The sequence below is a fragment of the Diceros bicornis genome, chromosome 22, assembly GCF_020826845.1.
Source record: "Diceros bicornis minor isolate mBicDic1 chromosome 22, mDicBic1.mat.cur, whole genome shotgun sequence".
Lineage (NCBI taxonomy): Eukaryota > Metazoa > Chordata > Mammalia > Perissodactyla > Rhinocerotidae > Diceros > Diceros bicornis.
The window spans coordinates 49,593,631-49,610,221 of NC_080761.1; positions in this window are offsets into that span (position 1 = coordinate 49,593,631).

Genomic DNA, 16,591 nt, shown 5'->3' on the forward strand with positions numbered 1-16,591 from the left:
TTGCAAAATAAGAAAAAAACAGTATCTACGTCATATAGTTGTGAGAATCAAATGAGGTGTTACACAGGAATGAGTTACAAAATATTTTAAAATAAATTATTTTGTTTTTGAAGGGGAGCAAAATACACAACCCCAAAATATGCCTCTCTGAAATATTGATTATTTTGGGCTGATTATTTTTGGGAGACAGCAGACACAGGAGAAGCTCTGAAAACCCAGTTACCCTTTGTAAGAGACATGTCTCCCTCTGTGTATCAGGAAGAAGAGGATGACCAAATCTCTAGAAACTCTTATCAGTGGAGAAGGCACCCACTTAAACCTGCCTAACAAACTCGCCCTTGTTTACTGTGCTTTGCCTGATAACCTGAGTAACTGCCCCTAACATCTTCTTTTGTCTTTGGCTGGAGATGGTATTTAAGGTGATGGCTTGGGCCATTTTAAGGAGTTACTCAGTTTTCCTGGGTCTTTCACATGTATACAGGAGGTATACATGTTTGTTTTTCTTCTTTTAATCTGTCTTTTGTTACAGAGGGCTCTCAGCCAAGAACCCAGACGGGTAAAGGGAAAATTATTTTTCCTCATTTCCATTTGTATTTGCTTCGCCAATGCTTATTGAGACTCAGGCTTCAAGGAAGTTGGGAGTGCAAAGACGTAGAAGGAATCACCCCATCCTCAAAAGAGCTTACATTCTAATGAGGCGTATATGGTAGAGAAGAGGAATTCTCACCCTACTTCTCCATCTTCCACCAGAAATTGGAGCCAGTTTCTAGGATACTGATTGGACAATGTTTTTAAATGACTGTGACCATCGTGCTTTAAGATGTCATATTTTATCGGGGTAGCTTTCTTCTATAACTCCTTCATCCTTTTTTTAACATTGTGGTTAAGCTGGTGAAAGGCCCGCTTTTTGAAGATAGTCCTGACTTTTGTTCTCCTATCGCTTCTTGCGTTGTGCTGTGCATTTCTTCCTTTAAATACATTAGTCAGCTGATAACACTGAGGTTTAGGGAGGTTAGGAAAGGTGTATAGGTGTGGGTTATGTAAGAAAGAAAGCTTGGTATTCCAATAAGCAGATAATACTTATTTATACAAATGGATTTAGTTCTTTCCCCAATGGTTGAGAAATGAATACGCATTTCAATAAATAAAAATCATCAACAAATAAAAAATAATTTGCATTTATATAGTTTTCCAAAGCATTCAACTTAGTTTTAATAATTGGAGTTTCTTTATTTTCCTACACACATTTCATTAATTTATAGAAAGTTTAAGTAAATTATGTAACATCAGTATTGAGAACAACTAACATCAAAAAGTTTTTGTACAAACATAACGGACTCTCGGTGGGAGCGGAAATGCTTGTGTGTCTTAGAGAGTGATTTCCAGTTGAGAATACTGTGTGCTTTGGGCATCAGTAAGTGTGGTATACGTAGGAAATGGACAATTTCACTATTTTGGTGAGTATGTTAGAGGGTTACCAAGTCATCTTGTGTCTGGACCCAAAATTGATAATAAGGTGAAATATACTTTTCTATTTAACATTGTTCCTTTGTATGTTCAGCTCCCTCAAGAATCCCAAGGAGAAAAAGGGTAATTGGCCCACTATGTTTGGTCATTTCTGGATTGAGCAAATCCCTCCAGCACCCCTAATATTCACAAATAAGATAATGAATGAAAATAAACTCAATGAGCAAAAAAGTACTGAATTCAGTGTTGACATCAAAGTAGTCAGCAAAAATCGATGTTGGTCCACAGGTGTATGGAGTGTGCTTCCTTCAAATCCCATCCCAGTAAAATGGTTAAAGATTCCACATAGAGAGCAGACCCAAGGGAATAAGTAACACTCAAGTCCTGTTATAACTTGAGAGGAAGACAAGCTCATATTGCAGGAATTTAAGAAAACAATAGTCAGACTTAGAAAAAGTAAGTAGGTGGTTCCCAAACGCAGTGCATAGGCTGCTTTTTACCTGCTGTATAAGAAGCAGCTCAAGTACTTGTTAAAAAGCAAATTTTCCAGTCTCCACTCCAAGAAATTCTGAAGAAGTAAAGGTGGGTGAACTAGGAGTGTTCATTTTATAAGCTCCCCAGGTAAATCTGATAGGAAGTTAGGTTTATGAGCAACTGGGTTAAGCAATTTGCCTAGAGTCATACATCCAATGAATGAGAAGGCCAGAATTAGAAACCACTTTCCCAGTGCTCCTTCCAGCAAAACAGATTCCCTAAAGGTAACCTGGAATTAATTCAGTCTATTTATATATAAGGCAATAGACACAGAGAAATACTCTTAGACTAAGCGAAGAATCACAATCTACGGCTAATATAAAACTTGTATCTTAAAGACTAACACCTTGATAGTGTTGCAAGGGTGGGGAGAAATGACATTCTCAGACTATCCTGGGGTTGTATACATTAGCTCAAACTTTCTGAAGGATAAGTTTTCAGGATCTACCAAAGCTACCAGGTTATTGCTCATAACCTATAATCTAATAATTCTACTTCAAGAAAATCATGATACAGATTTGCCTCTCATGTATATTCAAAGATGTACATAAAAAGAAAAGTTTATTGTAAAATTTTTTGTAACTACAAATCTAAGAAAATAAAACATACAAATCCATCTAAGGGAAACAGAAAACAATGCACAGAGTATGATCTATTTGTTTACGATATGGATATGGTTGTAAGTGTGTAGAAAATTCCTTGAAGAATACATGAGAAATTCTTAACAGTGGTTATTTTGGGGGGAGTAAGATGGGGTATTGAGGTGTGTATTGGTTTCCTCTTGCCAGTGTAACAAATTACCACAGACTTGGTGGCTTAAAACAATACAACTTTATTCTCTACAGTTCTAGAGGTAAGAAGTCTGAAATTAGTCTTAAAGAGCTAAAATTAAGGTGCAGGCAGAGCTATTTCCTCCTAGAGGCTCCAGGGGAGAATCCATTCCTTTTCTCCTTGAGCTCCTAGACATTGCTGGCATTCTTTAGCTTGTAGCCACACTACTCCAATCTCTGCTTCCATGGTCACACTCTCTTCTCATTTGTCTGATCTTCCCTCATTCCTCTTATAAGGATCCTTGTGGCGGCGGGCCCCGTGGCTTAGCGGTTAAGTGCACAAGCTATGCTACTGGCGACCCAAGTTTGGATCCCGGGAGCACACCGATGCACTGCTTATCCGGCCATGCTGAGGCGGCGTTCCACATACAGCAACTAGACATACAACTATCTACTGGGGCTTTGGGGAGAAAAAGGGTAAAAAAGGAGGAGGATTGGCAATAGATGTTAGCTCAAGGCCTGTCTTCCTCAGCAAAAAGAGGAGAATTGACATGGATGTTAGCTCAGGGCTGATCTTCCTCACAAAAAATAAATAAAATAAAAAATAAACAAACTGGAAAAAAAAAAAAAAGGATCCTTGTCATTACATTGGGCCCACCTATATAATACAGGGTAATGTCCCTATCACAAAATCCAGAGTCATGTCTACAAAGTCTCTTTTAGCAAACGAGGTAACATTTACAGGTTCTGGAGATCAGGAGATGAGCATTTTGGGGGTGTCAATATTCTGTCTGCCACAGGATGGGAGAGTAGTTTTTATTATGCACTCTTTTAAATTATTTGACTTAATTAATTAATTGGACTTAATTGGTTATTTTAACCATGTTTTTGTATTAACTTTAAAATCAAATCAAAGATTTGGATCAAACATTTAAAATCAAATAGAAGCCCATGCCATTCCTGGACAACTTCGATCTATCTAAACCAGCTAGAAGAACAATAATTCACTTTTAATTATGATTGATTTATACTCCACTTTGTTCTGAAGGGGATTTAGGCAGTTTATAAAACAGGCTTCTGTATAAAATAAATAAAATCAAAATCTAAAGAGGGATTAGAACTACAATAATAAGAGAAAGAGAATAGAGCCATATTATGAGTAAAATTACTTTTTTGGTTAGGCATAAATCTTGGCTTTGGGGCTCCTGACAGCTAAAGCAAAAAGAGAAACTGGAGGAAAAATGCCACATTATGTTTGTTGTTGGCAAATGAGCAAATATATCAATCACCAGGAGGAGAGAGTTTTTTTGGTACTAAGCTCTATGAGAAGTTTCTCACGTGCATCATGGTATGAGGGCACTTAGTGTTTGCAAATGGTGTCTTTGAAAACAACTTTACATCAGATTTCAAAATTTCAGTTTCAGCTCTCTCTGCTATGAATCTTACTGGAAACAGGCTTGGACAGGAATTTTCTACATGGAGCTGAATGTATCTTGCATGTGCCAGTGAGAATAAGTGAGATAGGGGAACAATGTCTGATCAGTCTGTCTGAACTATCCAGCTCCCAGTTTTATTGTCTTGAGGGGAAAACTCACTATGTCAAACAAAGTATTAACAACAACATACAGCATTGACTCATATGCTGAGAACTCGAAAGCTTTGTGCTAGCCTGGAGCACTTTTTTAGAAAGAAGCGAAAATGACTGCAAAGGAGGGGTATAATATAAATGTCACAGTTGTAATGAACGATATGCTATTGGCAAGCTGGAGCCACATAACATAGCTTCAGGTTACAATAAAACACCATATAGTCCTGTCAAGCCTAATTTTGTTGTTTGCTTTAAAAGTAGAGCTTTAAAAATCATTTTGGGTATCTTCCAAAGTTCCACTAATTCTTGAAATACTGACAGCTATTAATTATTCACTCCATTGGACAAGATGCATGGTATGGCTTCAACTAAAGAGATCCCTAATTGTCAGTTGTCTCTGAATTCCAACCAGCACTTAGAGAGACAGTTAAACATTGCTACTTACAAAACGCTTGGAAAGTCCCTCCCTTGTCCTGGAGAGAAGAAGAAAATAAATGCTAAACTGCAAAGGACTCCTAAAAGAAACAAGTGGTGAACTACTTCAACATTGAATAATTATCCTAAAAATAATTGTAGCTTGTTTGGTTCAATAAATTTACATAAGTATTAACTCATTGTATTGGTTTAGCTGTGAATAATAGAAAACCCAAACAACTGTAACAGAGAGGGGCTTATTTTTCTCAAATTCCTGAGTTGGTTGAGACACTCAAAGATGTATGCCTTTAAGGACACAAGAATCCCCTGTCCTCCCGATCCATAGTCCTTAGTTTGTGGTCCTATTATATTTTCAGGCAATGATTTGTATTTCCAGACAGCCAGAAAGGGAATTACCAAAGGGAGAAGGGCAAAGGGCTTCCATTTAGGAGACTTTGCCTTTTTATTCTTGAAGAGAATCCTTTTGTTAGTATTTCCACGTACATTTCTTTCACCAGAATGCAACACATGGCCACCTTTCATTGTCAGGGGATCCAGGAAAGGAAGTATTTATAGCTGACACATTGCTTCCAAAATCAATACTGGGGTTCTGTTAGTAAAGATGACAAGTGAGGATGCATACTGGGTAGGCATCCAGCGGAGCATACTACAGCCATCTAATGAAGATATGATCATAAATTTTTGGAGATACACTGATAAATGTAGTATCTACTCTCTGTCCCCTCTTGAAGACTTCCCTTGCTGTTTCAGAGTAAGTAAAGTTAGTAATATAGTTTATATGTGACTTATTTGAAAAGTCACTCAACCAACAAATATATAACAAAAATCTATTGAATCCTAGAATTATGGATTCATGGGGTATTCAATTTAGAATGAATATTAATAGATATTTAGGCTAACCTGATCAGTAGATGTCTAGTATGTGGGAGATATAAGAACATACAAGTATATGACAACAATAGGATACAAAGACTACTATCCTGTGGGGTAGAGATTAAGGTAAACATTGAGGAATACCCAAGGGTCCCAGGACTCATGTTTTTTACTCAACGACTTTTGACATTTTTTTTGTCTTTAAATCTCAGAAAGAAAACTAAACTATGTGCACTTAACCTGTATCCATAATATTTGCATGTACATTTCACAAGAAAGTAACCTTTGGCTCACTTATCCAGATCTTGAAGAGAAGCTTGTTCACCTCCAACACTTTACAACTGCTATAATTTTCACCTTCTTTTCTAAGTCACACGTAAGAAATGCAGAGGGTGAAATGAGAATGCCATTTTCTAGCCTTGGGTTGAAAGACAGATGGCTTATCCATTTCCTAAGGCACTCAAGGTAGAACATAGAAAATTAGGAAGAAGAAAGAAGATCTCAGTCAGTCCTACCTGGGGATTTTGAGTATAATTTTCATCTTATTATTCAATACGTATATAAGGATGTACCTGGTAAAGTCCTGGGTGATCACAGTTCTTGGGGAAGCCTGCCAATCAATGATCAATACGTTTCCTTTAGCTTTTTCTCATAAGTAAATGAGAAGCAAATATCTTGTTCTATCACCAAGAGTTCAATTCAAATGCCTGGTAACAACTATCTATGTTTTATTTTGACATTAATGGATTCAAACCCAGACTTACCATTTACCAGCTAAATGACTTTGGATAAGTTACTTAACTTTACTAATCCTGGTTTTCTTCAAATGTAAAGTGATGAGGATACATTTCTAAAAATTAAATGTTGTATGTAAAGGCACCTAGCACAGCACATGGCCATATTAGATGTTAAACTAATGGCATTCTTTCCTCTCATTCTCACTGAAGAGCCATCACTGTACAGACAGGACATCTCCCCAAATGCTTGTAAGAGGTCTCTCTACTACAATCCTATCTCTTTCATGAAGCCTTTCTAGATTGATCAGCGAATAGTGTATAACTTTCTGTATGTCCCCACTGGATGCTATAGCTGCATAGCCACAGAGGTAAAATAAAGTATGTCACCTTCTAGAAACTTCTTTCTAGACACACTGTCGACTGTGTCGACAGTACATGAAAATGATCCAAACTTGAAGGTAAATTGTAATACCAGAGACTTTTCTTGGTATTGCTTTTCTCCTTAAGTGGCATCCTCTCCCTCTAATTCTAACCACTCAGGAGCTTCTGCTCCTCTTCCGGTTTTGTTCTTACACCATCCTTACTCTTTTAGTCCCAGGATGAAACCCTGAGTGCAGCCATCATGTGGATGTTTTGACTTGGAAGACTACCAGAGGTGGAGCTAAGATTGGAGATGTGGAGTTGTGCCTCAGGGAACTTGTGGATTCAGGTGAAGATGGGGGCCTGCACATCAGGAAAATCCACTACCAACAGATCTCCTCTTATTACACACCCTGTCCTTCTTCCTACTGAACACATGCCCCTGTAATCACAACCTACATTCCTCTATAGTCAGAAAAAGATGAATCCTCAGACATTTGAGGAAAACCAATACCATTAGTTTTTATTAGGATTCTCAAAGGTTAAAGATACTATCAGACTTATAAAAACAAATTTTAAAACATAAATTTTGAAGAAAACAAAAATAATTGACTGTTAATTCTTTAAATGAGCTAAATAGAAGATTAGATATAAACTGAAGTCAAATTGGTTGAAAGATTGAGACAAGACATTTTCTCAGAGTGCACTACAAAAAAATAAAGAAATGAAAGTAAAACAGAAGAGTTAAGAGGCAGAGTGTTCCAACATTCATTTAACAGAATTTCCAGAGGCGTATTATAGAGATCATGAGGAGCAATTTTTTTTGTAATAAAATAGAAGAAATAAAAGATCCCCAAATTGGAAAAAATATGATGACTGCAAACAGAAAGAGGATCACTGAGTACTGTGTAGAAAGAACAAGAAAAGTAGAAATGTGGCATATTTCAGAAACCAAATTATAAAAAGCTACAAGAAAAAAAAAAACACAGGTTATAGTGAAAGGAATGAGAATCAGGTTAGTTTATGATATTTCGAAAGTTACAGTGGAAGATAGAAGGTAATAGTGCAATGTCTTAAAAAACCTTGATCTCATAGCCAGCGAAACACCCTGTAAGTAGTAGACCAAAATAAAGATATTTTATAATATTCTATTAACCAACTGAAAAAATTTGTAAAGGATATATCCTAGCAAAATGAAAAAATACTCCAAAATATACAAATATGTAAGATCCAAGCAACATTGGTGAGCAAATTTGTCATCACTATTTGTATGAAAATACATTTGAAGCATCATACAACATTGTTAGCAATCAGGGACTATTTATTTCAACTGAGGATAAGGCAGGGGCAGGTAAATGAAAGCATGCTGAGTTTCTTGATTTGTTTGAAGGTGGATATAGATACCAATTAATTCCAGATGTTGGTAGAAAAATAAAACTTTTCAAAGTTTAGTAAAATCTTAAGAATCACCACCACTACAGAGTGGAAATAGTATGAAGAAATTGTGAACAAATAACAATAAATGCACAGAGCAAAAAACACACCATTAATCCAACAAAGCTAATGGTGAAAAAGAGAAATTAAAAGGAAGCATAGCAAATAGGAAAAATCTAAGCTAAGGTGCCAAAAGTAAGTCTAAAAATATCATTGATTACCAAAATGTGAATGTGACTATAAATTTCCCTATGATAAGCTAGAGAGAGTTTGGGGGAGGAAAGACAGAGAAAAGAAAATCCACCGTCTACTTATGTTGTGTTTGTAAGAGGCATATCCAAGAAACACACATACCCAAACCTAGATACAGTTGATATCTTACTAACAGATACTTGATACACTTATTTACCAGAAATTTATAGGTAATATCCTGTTTTATGATCCATATCTTTTGTCCATTTCCCTACAGGCTTAGAATGTAATGGATTTAGAATGCATAGAAATCCACAGGAAAAAAAGCAAATTGCCAATAAATATACAACCTTATGAGTAAGCATGGAAATGCAAATTAAAGTGAGATACAATTTTTCTGGTCAATTGGCAAAAACAGAAAAAGAAAGGAAGGAAGGGAGGAAGGAAGGAAAGAAGAAAGAGAGAGAGAAAGAGAAAGGAAGAAGGGAGGAAGGGAAGAAAGAGGAGAAGAGAGAAGAAGGAGGGAAGGAAAAGGTTGATCATCGATAACACACATTCTTATCTTTGGTTTCCAGGTACAAGATGAAAGAAGCATCAAAAAAAAAAAATCATTCCTGTGGCATTTTACACTCCCTTTCCATGGATTTTCATCCTAGATTTCTGTGACATCACCCTCCACTGCTCTGTATCCTTCTCTCACAGCCCAGTCTCACAGATACTCCTTTATTCTCCATTCCTTATATATCAATATTTTCAACATGCTACCTTTGACTTCTTCTCTCCTGGCACACCATCTTCCCAGGTGATCTCATTCATCCCTCTGTTTTCAACAACTGAAGACTCACTATTATTTCCAGCCCAGATCTTCCTCATGAAATTCCAGGTTTTCCATGCAAATGCTCACTCATTAACCTCTGAGAGGGACCCTAGCTAAACTCAATATGTCCAAAAATGAAAATACATTTTACACCTATTTATCTCTTGAACCTCACAACAAACCCTTCTTAAAGGTATATACAATCATAAATTCTAAAACATATATTTTTAGAGGGCTTAGAAGAGTATCACAATTATCTGACTATATAGTGATATCTGTTATTCAGCATGTTTGGACTGACAAAATAAACTTTAAAATCATAAATTAATTAAAAAAAACTTATAATGCCACTCAGCTCCAGAATATTTTATAATTTTATACAGTATAACAAGCCAATAAATGTAGCTGTAAAAACAGTCCTTGATACACAACTATTATTTTTTAGTGCCATAAAAATGTACTTTTGGGAGAGTAGCACATTATAGTTTAAGTGAAGCTCTTCATTAGACAGTATGAGAAAATGAAGCATGAAAGGAAGATGGAAAAGCCTCCTTAATAGTTCCTGTGCAGATAATGCAGGCCATAGACAATCAATAGCCATGCCTCATTTATTTTATGTCCGCCAGCACTTAGAGGCAAAATGTTAGTGTTTGCTATTCTGTTGGCTTTCTTTGCTCTGCATCAGTAATGAAAAAATAGATTTGCATATTAAGGTGTAATTTTTACAAATTTGACTCAAACAACAGGCTATTATTGTTAACCAATATGGAAAGAAACACCTTCTGTGTTACTTTGGGTCCATTAGAGTCACTTCTAAGCAGCTCTAATTACAAATTTAGTAAGTCTCAAAATGAGCCAATCAACATAGAAGTTCATAAATACATTATAAAAATAAATTCAATGTACATAAAGAGTTAAGAGTTCCATAAAATGCTAATTTAAAAGATGTCACTATAATTGATGAGGACAATCCTGAAATCAACATATTGCAGGAGGTATAGCTTTTAAAAAGTCTATTGATGGTGTTTCCATGTGAAACACACCTTTAGGGAATCATGTATAATGGTCCATCTAGCATCGCTTCTAGGGTGATGGTGTGATGGAATATTATACGTCTGCTTAAAGTCAAAAGGCTTCATTCCTTATTGCTGTCACATTTATAAGAACAGAGCTTATGGGAGAAAATGTTCGGTAAATAAATTTGGGATTTTTAAAAAGTCTGTTTTACATAGAAAATGAAACTTAAGTGTCATAGAAAAATGGATTAATATTTGTTTTTATATAAGATAATTGAACGTTAGACATTATGATTTGAATTCAGTGATCATTTGGTATTAGTAAAGAATAGATTAAGAAACAGTCAATAAAATTGTTCCATAAGAAAACTCCCATCTGCCACACCTTCCCTAGGTGTAGACCAGAATGTAATCATAAGCGAGAGAAATTACTGGGAACACTGTGATGGCAGTAGAAGCAGAAAGAAAAAAGAAAGGGAAAAAAAAAAATAGAGATGAAAATTAGAAAGACTGACCACTAATAAGACATTAGGAAAAGCAGAACAAGAGAAGGTGGGTTGGGTGTGAACATAATTTGGGGAATTTTTCTGAAATTTATTGCAGAATTCTCTTACTGCCTCTCTAGATTCCAAACTCCAAAAGTGAAGAAGAGATTAAGGTTCCATACAACAGAAAAACTATCATCAAAGGCTGGATAATAGTGCATCCAGTCCAGTAATTTATTCTGATTTTAACAATTATACTTCAAAATATATTTTTAAGAAAAAGTTTATGTTCTTAATGACTCAACTTCAAAAAGCTAAGAAAAGGTTCAGAATAGAATAATGTAAAAAGAAATCTTTCCTCCATCACTTATCTATACTTTCCCATATACTTACATATTTAGCCTGTAGTACTTTTAAACATTTAAAATATTGTGTTGAATTTCTATTTAGCTTTCCCATTTCCACTAGATTTTTTAATTTAGATAGACTTATATTGCTATGTCTAAAAATATAGTAACATAAGTAGGAAAATGCAACTTGTCATGGTATATAAGACATCGTGTGGCATAATGCTTCAAGAGGCCTACTTCATAATGCCAAGAGGCCTACTTCAAAAAAAGTGTAGAAGGAACCAGTGCACACATGAGGCTTCTAAACTGGGAAGATAAAAAATAAGCCCCTCTGTACCATGTTTACACTGGCACAGTCCTAATGTGGTTGTTTGAAAAGCGTTCTTTCATCTGTTTCTAGGCTCACTGTTCTTTTGCTGCTAGATTTTTTTGCCACTACATTTTTCCGAAAAAAATAAAAGAAAAAGAAAACGCATTTAGTTCTATCATGAAAATGGATAAAATATAAATAATTTTTCACATATTTGTTATGTACCTAATACGTGCCAGATGCTAAAAATAGTCACTGTAGGAAAAAAAATATGTCATCAGTATCCTAAATCAGCTTATAACTTAGCTGGGAAATAAGATTGAGAAATGAGAAAGAAGTAAAGAGGTAGGTGTACTCAATGGAAAAATGATGTGGTATAAGCTCAAGTGAGATTGGAAGGGCTTCATAGAGGAGTCAAGGCAGGGATGGGAGTCATGGGTGGATGTAGGGAGCCACTATAAGTAGAGACAATGTCATGAGCATAAAAGGACACCCAGAAGACCACAATGACTGGAGTGAATGATGCAAGATAGGGAAAGATGAGAAACCAAATTATCTAACTAGGTGTGAGCCAATTTTAGAGGGACTTAGAATATCATAATGAAAAAATAAACTCTTAGAAGAAAATACAGGCAGTACACTCTTTGACATCAGTCTTAGCAGCATCTTTTCAAATACCATGTCTACTCAGGCAACGGAAACAAAAGAAAAAATGAACAAATGGGACTACATCAGATAACTTCTGTGAAGCAAAGGAAACCATCAACAAAATTAAAAGACAACCCACCAACTGGGAGAAAATATTTGCAAACCATATATCCAACAAGGGATTAGTGTCCAACGTATATAAAGAACTCACACAACTCACCACCACCAAAAAAAAAAAAACAACCCAATCAAAAAATGTGGAGAGGATATGAAGAGACATTTTCCACAGAAGATATACAGATGGCCAACAGGCACATGAAAAGATGTTCATCATCATTAACTATTAGGGAAATGCAAATCAAAACTACAATGAGATATAACCTCACACTTGTCAGAATGGCCATAATTAACAAGACAAGAAATAAGTGTTAGAAAGGATGTGGAGAGAAGGGAACCCTCATACACTGCTGATGGGAATGCAAACTGGTACAGCCACTATGGAAAACAGTATGGAAATTTCTCAAAAAACTAAAAATAGAAATACCATATGATCCAGCTATTCCACTACTGAGCATTTACCCAAAGAATATGAAGTCAACATTTCAAGGAAAGATTTATACACTCCTATGTCCATTGCAGCATTATTCACAATAGCCAAGACGTGAAACCAACACAAGCACCCATCAACAGATGAATGGATAAAGAAGATGTGGAGTATATATATACAATGGAATACTATTCAGTCTTAAAAAGACAAACTCATGCCATTTGCAACAACATGGATGGACCTTGAGGGTATTATGCTAAGCAAAATAAGTCAGACAGAGAAAGAAAAATACCATATGATTTCAGTCATATTTGGAAGATAAACAAACAAATTCATAGATAAGGAGAACAGATTAGTGGTTACCAGAGGAAAAGGGGGTGAGGGAAGGGTGAAAGGGGTAAACGGGCACATGTATATGGTGATGGATAAAAACTAGACTATTGGTGGTGAGCACAATGCAATCTATACAGAAACTGAAATATAATAATGTACACCTGAAATTTACACAATATTAAAAGCCAATGTGACTTCAATAAAAACAAAACAGCTTAGTGATAGAAGAAGCAAAAGGAAGTCACTGTATTGGCTAAAAAATTAAACAGCTGTAATAACTTGGCCATATATATGGAGCAAATTATCTGATGTTTAAAAAAGAAGATTACTGTAAACAATCTAGAGAGCATAAGTTGAAGGGGAAAATATAAGACATTTTTCGTGGAACAAAGGAGATTCTCAAAACAGAGAAGTGACTTCCAGGTAGCGCTAAAGGCAAACAGTCAGCAAAATGTTCCTCAGCAGCTTTGGTTTTATCTCATCGACAATATTTAAGGGTTTAGACAAGCAGGAGTTAAGAAAGCTATGAGCAAATTTGCTAGATATTGTTTATAAAATTATAACATTTGTCTAGGTTTTGGTAAGATGAATATCTGCTTAGTTAAGGTCTTAATTCATGACCAATGACACATTGAATTGGAAGGTCTTACTTTTGTTATAAGCCAATTCATATATTTTTTTAGAAATAGGTCAAATTAGAATTCTAAATTCTAAATGAATATTCGGTAGAAATGGAGGGCTTTTTGTCCCTCAGGGAACAAAATGTTTGCTTTTTTGACCTTAGGCTAACAATTGCTACATTTAGCAACCAAAATACAATCTGCAATAGTAAACCCTAATTCTGAGCCTAATATTAGGGAAAATCGGCCTAACCTAATTTTCAGATTCTTTATATATAGACCCATTGTGATTTCTATTTCACTTACTCTTGCATTAAGTATCACCTTTTGTTAATGATCTATATATTTTCCAATCTTATTTCTTCAGGTTAATAGTAGGGAAGAGGCAGATTTTGGGAGAGGGGAAAATAGTCATTTGTTGCAACTAACCACCATCCAAAATCACTGGTGACATCAACTAAATAGTATTCCTTCTATCTTCTAACTGAAAATGAATTATTTTTATGCAAGGATATTTCTGTTTTTTTTTGTTTTTTTTTCCTGTTATGTCTCTAGGGGTAGCGACTCAACTTCAGTACTTGTGCTGACCAGTGAATAAATTTCTCCCTTCATTAATAATAACAATAAAATATGAGTAACAATACACAGATTTCAAGGTGTTTTATCTATATGGTACAGTTATATGTGATCATCACAGCAATACTCCATCCTGAGTAATTATCATTTTCCATTTTACACCTAAGAAAACTAAAGATCAGTTTGAACTGCTCCACACTTTACTAACAGAGCTACTTTAGGCAAGTCATAACTTGGAGGCTAAGTTTCTTCATTTGTTAGATGTGAATATTATCTTATACTCAACATGTTCAATTGTAAGAATGAGTTCTAATGAATTATTAATAGAGCAACGCCCTAAAATTGAAACGGTGACTTTCTTCTAGTTTTAATCGAGGACTTTTACACCAAAATAATACATACTCTGAGTGTCTTTCTTCTCTCATTATAAACAACTATTCACTCATTTATAGCACACAAAAAAAGTCTTTGCTTACACTACTAGCTGTAAAAAGGCTCATTCCCAGGCAATGTAATTGTAGTCTGAGTGTTTATGTTACATAGATAGTTCAGAGTATAAGAAGAATTTCTTATTATATTTTGATTGCTACAAGACTATTTCTCCCAGAGATAACCAACTCTAGCAGATTCATTAAACTATCTTCTCTAGAGCCATTAGGCAATTTATTTTATTTATTTTCCTATACCATTGTAAAATTCAAAAGAGCTACAAAGAAAAGAGAAAGCACTGTGTAATGGGGAGTTCATATGATTTAGAACTTAAATTTGATTTTAATCTTGTTTCCACACTTACTAATTGAAGAATCTTGAGCATCAAAGTCTAGGCAGGCAGCAAAGACCTTAAGAGATATTTCAAAGGATATGCCCCACGGATGGCACCTCTGGCTGACTGAGGCCCTTTGTCCTAGATAGCTCAGTAGGAATCAGGAATAAATCTTATTGCATTTTGGAGGACAGTGAGCAGTTATTTAAAAAAAAAGCTTGACTCTTTGTAATAAGGAATTATCCTTTCCTATCCAAGAGTCTTGATCTATGCCGAATCTTTCAGGAGGGTTGGGCATATTCTCCAGTCTGTTGTAAGAAACTCCCATAGCAATGGGAACTGGAGTGATGAAGAACTCAACCCTTTCCATTCCCAAAGCATTCAGACTCAGTGGTTCTCTCTCCAGAGCTCCAGGATTATATGTCCTACTCAACATCCCACTTGGAAGAAAATAGACATCTCAGACTTTCATGTGCAAAATTGAATTCCTGATCTTCCCCCACTCCAAAAATGAGGTTTAACAACATGTACTGACAGTAAAAGATGGCCAAGATATCTTAATAAAGAAAAGGTCAAGTTTCAGGACCACGTATAAGGCATGATTCAAGCTCTGTTTCAACAATACATACAGGTACTCATACACACCTATATATGTCAATATTTGTTTGGAAAACATCTGAAAGTATACATTCAAGTGATGACAGTGACTTTTCCAGAATGAGGGAATCCAAAAGGCTTTCACTTACTATATAAATTGAATTAAAAATGGGTATAAAAAGCCTCTAATACTGTTATAATCAGGAAAAAAATGAGTTGAAAAACTGTAACACAAGTAGGTTTTGATTTTTTCCAAAGAATTTTATTCAAGTATTTTATTTTGTGACTTAGGTTAAAGCTAGGACGGCAGTGAAGGGTTCATTGTAAAGCCAGCCTTTCCAATAATATATTTTGTCATATTTGAAAAGAAAAATAACAGGTATTCAAGATCAGTTTTTTCTTAGCAGACAGGTTAAATGTATGCGGCATAGTCTGGACTCGTTCCAATTCCTGTAAATGATTTAGAATCTACAAAAGTACCCTTGGCTTTGCTAAAGCACTGATTGACAAATCTAAATAGTATTGACATGAAGCTATCAACACATATACTCCCCCTCCTGTTACTTTAGTCTCCTGCTTCATGCATTTGTTGAAATTCCAAGAATTTCATTACATCTGTTTGTATGACAGCAGATTGCCGCTTTACTGTATCATTATCAACATCAGAAAAGAATATTTGTTAAGTGCTCATTTACATGTGCTATTCTGTAGGGCTCCGTTGTTGAGCCACCTTTTACTCAGATGACTTGTGGCAGCACATTAAGATGTCACCTTCAGACAGTACTGAGTAGTTAAGGAAACCACAGATCTGAAGCTCTTCCTACCTTCCTATCTTCTTTATTTATTTTGCTCGCCCTCTCTCTTTCTCTTCCTTTTTACTCTATTTCTTTGCTAATGGATTTTTTTTAAGTCTAGCTCTTACGTGGAGTGATTTTCCTGCCTTTTTGCGCTTATATTTATGTAACTACTAAAGCTAGGCTTTTATTCACCCCTAAATTTTGTCTTGGATTCCAGAATATATACTCCTGTATTTGACTAGTATGCAGAAGGTTGATGATTATTTCAATACTTTTCTTTGGGCAGGGGGGAGTATTTGTAAGACATTCTATGTCTTTCTGCTTGCCTTTAATATAGAAACC